Source organism: Choloepus didactylus, chromosome 7 (genome assembly GCF_015220235.1).
Source record: "Choloepus didactylus isolate mChoDid1 chromosome 7, mChoDid1.pri, whole genome shotgun sequence".
NCBI lineage: Eukaryota > Metazoa > Chordata > Mammalia > Pilosa > Megalonychidae > Choloepus > Choloepus didactylus.
In genome coordinates, this window is record NC_051313.1 from 124,044,282 (window position 1) to 124,051,707 (window position 7,426).

Genomic DNA, 7,426 nt, shown 5'->3' on the forward strand with positions numbered 1-7,426 from the left:
GAACAACAAAAACAACAAAAACAATAACTGCATTTCAAATGATAATATAACCACACTGAATAGAAAAAAAAAAAATGAATTAATCCAAGTAAGTTTTTCACAGTACTTTGAACTTATATTACATTACAGAGACAAAAGAGCCACAAATAAATTTTTGTAGGGCTATAAGTGCAGCAATTAGGATTTTATTTTTGTGTATCTAAGGATTGAGCAAATGAGTAAATATGTTGTTGTCATTGGAAGCCACTCTTCTCATTATGAGAAAAGCAATACACAAAACTTGGAAAGAGGAAGGCAGAAAATAGCCCTGGGTCATGCTATCACTGGGGGCTTGGTGGGCCTCAGGGCCCAACATCACTTAGCAGGAGCCTCAGGAAGCCCAGCCAGCAAACCACCACTACCAGCAGCAGCAGTTTGGTCCTTGTTACCATGAGATGGAATAGTTTTTGGAGTGTGCCCAGAACTTGGGTGACCTTAAGATTTGTGAGGGTTTCAGTGAGGTGCCGAAGCAGAACAGATTTGCAAATGGATTCACCTAATTAAGAAGTTGAAAATGAAGAAATGGAAAATCTGCTCTCATGTCCAAGCTAATGTAGCATAAAACTATAATTGATAATGAAAGTATAAGTGTAAAGTCACCAGTTAAACCTCTCCTCTATGGTTAATAGACCCTTTGCTGCAGAATCACAAAGTGAGAAGGTATTCTTATAGTATAGAAGTCCACTGAGCTAGTGTAGAGTTTGGAGCTGGACAAATGTTTGTGTGGCCTCTTTAAACAAGCTACAGTGATGTTATTATCTGTGAACTAATTAGAATAAAGTGATTTTCTTAGGGAAAAAAAAAAGGTGGTTGGAACTCAAAAGGCCATAGAATCTACTTGGGCAAATCTTGGAAACTCTGAACATTGAAATGAATAACGAACAAGAGGGAGTATAACCCACTGAATAAAATAAATCTACTTGAGTCCATATTGATACAAAAGAAAGAGAAAAAGAGAAAAGCAGAAGAACAGGAAGGAAGGAAGGAAAAAGAGAAGGAAGTAAGGAGAGAAAGTTTTCCTTACAGTTATGCCAATTAATAAATGGGGAAGGAATGATAGAGTCATCATTTTGCACTATCATGTAATGATTGATTCAAGCACAATTCTCTAATCAATACCGACGTTATGGATGAAACTTTGACAAGAACAAGATATTTACATAAACTATAGGGTTGTTCTCAAATGGTACTGTAAACCTGACTTCCCCTATTCAAACCCTGCCTTTTCAAACTCCCGCTGAGATAAGTGCAGGATATTAATAGTAAAGGAGAACATCGAAAATGCCCAAAGAGTTTTCCAGAAGAATACTGGGTTTCAAGGAACTTCTGTTTAAGAACAGGAAACAAGAATGGAAGAACTAAAGAATCGGCGAAAAGACTTGCAGTCTGGATCCTCAGATTAAATCTGATGAGCTCTCCGAAGCGGTGACATTAGCATTCTTGAAAAAGTACTCAAGTCAAATATATTTGCTTTTTGTCTGACTTACCTTTCTCATTTTCCCCTGATATTCCAAGCCCAACAAGCTAAAAATCAATTGCTGCCTCAGATACTTAAGCCCAAAGCCGCCGGTGGATCCTGCTTCTACACTCAATCTGCTCCGGCTACAGTCACAGACAGACAACAGTACAGACAACGCGTCTTTTCCTGCTTCTCTGTACAGAGGTGCGGATTCCAACAGGCACTGCACTGCAACAAAAATTCTAACACATAAGCGTTCCACAAATTGCTCAACCTGTTTATCCAGCGAGGCGCTCTCAAACCATGATAATCTTGGACAAAACGAACCGGATCTTCTTTTGGGACTTACGTTTTCAGCCTACTTTGCCAAAGAAAGGAGCCTTCCCTCTTACTGCCGACCTGGTGAAAACGCTGGGGAAACGAGGAGCTTGCATGCCTCTGTAGCAACCCGTGGCCTGAGCAAAACAGGCCTGCAGATCTTTGGTGCACAAGTCTGCATGACCTAGGGAGCTAAATGTTTAACCTAAATGTTTGTCTTTCTAAGCCAGTAAGACTTTAAAATGTAACTTCATGCAAGCAGGTAGGAAGTGAGAGGCTTAGTCTCACAAAAAGAGCAAAATGTAATTACTTAAGTGCTATTCTAGTCCTTCCTGCACCACCCCCCGGTCAAAGTAATCTGTTCCTGCATCTATGCTCCCCAACCCTTAGGAAGGCCTTTGTCTTAACCCCTTATAAAAGGCTTTCTGTCCTTTTTGCATCCTGGGTCGTCTTCCCTGCGAACGTGATGCCTGCCCAGCCTGAGAGAGCCATCATGATCTCTCCACGACTTCTCACCCTGTAAGTAAGCCCTGAATAAAAGTTCGTGTATCAGAAAATGCTCGTGGTCTTCTCTGGCCTCTGGACTGGCATGGCCCTCTTGGGCTGCGACAGCGTCCAACATCCTTGCCTATCCTAACTCTATCTGTGTTTAGAGGGTCGCCTCCAAACCTCTTCCTGTCCTCTCCTTCTTCTGCTCTCTCTTCCCTGCTTCTTACTTCTCCCACTTGCTTCGCACACTTGCCTCCTTACTTTCCCCACTTTCGTGTCATAATGCTCTCGCCTCTCTATACCTTTCCTCCGCGCCATTTCTCTTCTTCAGCCCTCTCCAGCTCTCAGACATTTGACTTGCTAGTCTAGTGGTAGCCTAACCTTGCTGATTTTCATAATCACTGGTGGGGGGTGGGGGATGGGAGCGGGGACGGCAACTAAAATTATGTACGTTGCTGCCCCTCCCCTCGTGTCATGTTTTCCTCCAAAGCACTTGTCTGGGTTGATTGTCGCACACTTTTTGTATAGAGGAGGGAAACGTCTACTTTTTGTGCCCCTGGGAAAGCCTGGGTTTGAGATCTGTCCAGACGTAGGGAGGGTTTACAAAAAGCTAATTTGTTTCTCTGGCTCCCCTTGTGTTCGCTCATTGCGGAAAGGATTCTGTCTGAAAGAGGCAGAATCGACAGGAGCGCCCTTCCTAATCCTCTCCTCCGTGTCTTTAGTTACAGAAAGCGTCTTGGAGGCCGCTTGAAGGCCGCTTCCACTTTTCCAGACAAAGAAACTGGGCTCACAACGCCAAGTGTTGTGAGTTAATTCCACTTCGGTCTTATCTCCCCACCTGTACCTAAATTTCCTGAGAAGCTGTCTCCGTACTGATTTTTATATCTTACCGCACTCTGTCTTTTCTAGGTTGAAAGGAAGGGATTTGAAGTCTTAAGAGAATGTTCCATCCTGGGACTCTTCTTGGAACTGGTAAGGAACTACCATGAAGCTATGAAGTCAACTAGGAGCAGTCCTTGGAGGGGCCGACGAATGCGAAAAGATCCCCAGTTGCAGGAACAGGGTCTTTCGCTCCAGAATGCAATGTCTGTTTTCTAGAGGGTTTCAGAAACAGTAGAATAGATTTTGACCTCTCGATATAAAGCGTCCAACACTAGCAGATAATACTGGAATCAGTTCTTCCAGTACCCTGAGGAGGTATGCATGTCTGAGGGTATAGCTCAGTGGTAGAGCGCGTGCTTAGCATGCACGAGGCCCTGGGTTCAATCCCCAGTACCTCCATTTTTACGTGGGTCCGACTTTTCCTAAATTGTATAGTAACAGAGAATCCAACTTATTCCTAGTTGAAGTCGCTTCAGCATTTTGGGATTAATGAAGGCCTTAGGCGCCAAAATGAATTAGTACTAAATATTAGGGTGTGAAAAGGAAAGAAACCACTAATGTAAAGGGAAAACAGAACGTGAAGCCGTCAGACAATCGTTTAGATTTTTGCTCTCTCTCTGTTTTTCACCCGTTTCTCTCCTTACCTCCCTCTCTTTCTCTCTCTATGTCCATGTCAGCTGACAGACTGAAGAAGAGAAAATGTCACATTTTTTGTCTTTTTTTAAAATTCAGTTTTATTGAGATATAGTCACATACCATACAATCATCCTCAGTGTACAATTAGTTTTTCACAGTACCATCATACAGTTGTGCATTCATCACCACAATCAATTTTTGAACATTTTCATTACTCAAAATAAATAAATATAAAATTAAGAATAAAATCAAATTTAGAATAAAAATAAAAGTAAAAAAGAACACCTAAAACACCCCATCCCCCCTTCCCACCCTATTTTTCATTTAATTTTTGTCCTCATTTTTCTACTCATCTGACATACATTGGATAAAGGGAGCATGAGCCACAAGGTTTTCACAATCACACAGTCATACTGTGTAAGCTATACAGTTATTTAATCATTTTCAAGAATCAAGGCTACTGGATTGCAGTTCAACAGTCTTGGGTGCTTCCTCCTAGCCAAAAATAAAATGGGATATCTGCATAACACATGAGTAACCTCCAGAATGTCCTCTTCACTGCATTCGAAATCTCCCAGCCACTGAAACTTCATTTTGTTTCATTTCTCCTCTCCTTCGTGGTCAAGTCTTTCTCAATCCCATGATGCTGGGTCCAGGCCCATACCCAGGAGTCATGCCCCCTGTCACCAGGGAGATTCACACCACTGGGAGTCACGTTCCAAATAGCGGGGAGGGCAGTGAATTTACATGGAGAGTTGGCTTAGAGAGAGATGCCACATCTGAGCAAGAAAAGAGGTTCTCTGGGGGAAACTCTTAGGCACAGTTATAATTAGGCTTAGCCTCTCCTTTGCAGTAACAAGCTTCATAAGGGCAAGCCCCAAGATCAAGGGCTTGGACTACTAAATTGGTAGTTTTCAATGCTTGTGAGAATACCAGTAATTCCCCAGAAGGGGAAGTTTAAATTTCCACATTTTCCCCCAGTTCTTCAGGGGGCCCCTGCAAATACATTTTTATTCCCTGCCCAAATTACTTTGGGATGTATCGGGGTTTCTCACTAACCTGTACAAACCTACCAGATCTCACTTTCTATTCTAGGTTCCATGTAATTATGGTGTTTGAATAAACTGACCATACAAGTTAAATTATTTACTGTGCTACAGAAAATATAGATCTTGCACCAAATAGACATCTCTTCCCTTGGTCTCCCACAGAAGTTGAAGTTGTAAAACACAGTCAATATTGTCCTTTACCCTTTGGCCTGATTTGCCTTAGTCCTAACCAGGTCTGCTTCATTCATATCTCTAATTGAAGTCTGGATTCTCAGCTTTTTTAACAGTTGCTGTATGAGGTAATACTGATATTCATAGCTGCCAAACTCTAGCTCTGAGTCAGAGGTGTCACACAGATACCCACAGTTCCAGAGATGGATCAGGTTATATACAAAGAGCTCAGCATCTCAGAATTTAGAGATAAACATTGCAACTCAGGAATAGATGTGACTGCTGTAAGAATTTACAATCTAGGGACCTTTACAACAAGCATTCCCCTGATAATCTGTGCTCTAAGATTCAATTCTCAGAGTTTACACATTATAGTTAGTCCATATTAGTGAGGTGTTATAATTTTTGCCTTTTTGTTTCTGCTTATTTCACTCAAAATGCTGCCCTCAAGATTCATTCACCTAGTTGCATATCTCACAATTTCATTCCTTCTTGCAGCCACTCAGTATTCTATTGTACCCCAACACCATAGTTCACCATTTTGTTCTTCAGTCGATGTACCCTTAGGCCACCTCCATCCATTGCAAATCATGAATACTGCCACCATAAACACCAGTGTGCAAGTGTCCATTTGTGTTCCTGCTCTTAATTTTCTAAGTATATACCCAATAATGAGGTTGTAGGACCTTACGGCACCCACATATGTACCTTCGTCTGGAACCACCACACTGTCCTCCAGATAGGCTGCACCATTCTGCTTCCCCACCAATAGTGAATAGGTACATCCCTCTCTCCATGTTTTCTCCAGCACTTGTATCCCTCTGTTTCTTATTTTCCCCCCTGCAATCTTATAAAGATATATTCACATATCATACAATCATCCATGGTGTACTGTCCGGCGCTGCCCCGCTCGGTCCCCGGTTCCCGGCCGGCGAGGGGAAACAGGGAAGGAGAGAGAGAGATGCAGACTGCACGAACTAACCTGGTCATGAATCACGACTCGAACCACACGGCAGTTGTGAAAGCAAGCCCTTTACTACAGCTAGATGAACATTCTGTGTTACTGGTTCCCACACGGGGCACGGCGCCTCGTGGGAGAGCAGCCTCGATGTGGCCGTCAGGCACGGCTCCTTGTGGGCTGTCTCACCCTACCCCGTCCGGGTAAGACCTTTTATACACAATTAACAACCAATAAGCTTCTAGGCTAGTATCCGCGTATACAGGATTTCGATTGGTAGGAGCGGGTGGCGGATACATGCGTCACTATGCGGAAACAGGATGCAGGCGCCATCTTGGCTCACTCGATGGGCGGGGGTAACTCTAGAGCAGGCTGCAGCGCATACGCTAGGCCCGATTCGGGAGGCGGCTTTCCACATCTCCCCCTTTCTTATTTATTTTTGACCCAGTGTCTCCAGTGATGAGCGTGCTCCCGTGAACCCAAATGGTTCACAACCTCTTTGGTGCTTTGGGGAGTCTGGACTAGGCCTCAGCCATCCAGCGGCGGAGCCTCTAGCACCAACCAGAATGCTCACGTCATATGGAGACCGGAGAGTCCGTAAGCTGGAAGCAACGTGACTCTCCCTGCAGTGCTTTGCCTGGCAACTGGGGAACAACGACGGGGGCAGGAACAGCAGTAACCAGAGTCGGGGGTGTCACTAGGTGTCTCTGTGCAATGGCTAGGGTCCAGTCTGGCCACAACTAGGACTCTGCCCTAGAGACCCACCTGAGACAAAATTATGACTACTGGTGTCGCCTTTTACACCCGAGAAACAGCCATGCGATTCGCTACAAATTTTGCTCCAAAGCGCCCCACCTGAGGCGACCAGGAAGGGGTATGGTTAATAAATCGGTCACTATCGGGGGTAACAGAGGTGGGAGTCATAGCCATCATAGTGGTAACACGCAATTGCTGCTGCGCTTGAAACAGGCGTTCTAGCAAACATTTAACAATGACTAATCCCACCAATAATCCCACTGCAATGAGGATCCAATTAGTTAAATTGGGCCAAGAGAACCAGGAAGAAACACTGTGCAATAGTTTCTGTAGAACCTCGCCTAACCCGGAGAGATCGACTTTAACGGGTTTTAACTTGATCCCCCCAATTGTGTCTAAACTAGATTCCACCTGTTGGGAGAGATTAACAAATTCAGGAAAATATGACCTTTTCAGCCAATCAGAGACTCTGGAAATGCTTCCGGTCACGTTGGCCCTGACAGGAGTGACACAGAGTTTAACCGTAAGCCACCGGGTGTCACATGTTTGCTGAAGCACTCTCCAGAGTCCATCTATTTCCAGTCCAAGTTCATCTATCTCCGCTTGGAGTTTCTGAATGGCCTGGAAATTTAAGTTCAGCATCTGATTGTGGCGGCGTAGCACGTCTCG

General features: G+C 44.0%; 1 non-coding gene across 1 annotated transcript; it reads left to right on the forward strand.

The window, feature by feature from the left end:
* The first annotated feature begins 3,514 nt into the window (after positions 1-3,514).
* Positions 3,515-3,586, forward strand: TRNAA-AGC. Its single transcript has one exon. It is a non-coding gene; the product is annotated as a tRNA-Ala (tRNA).
* The last annotated feature ends 3,840 nt before the right edge of the window (positions 3,587-7,426 follow it).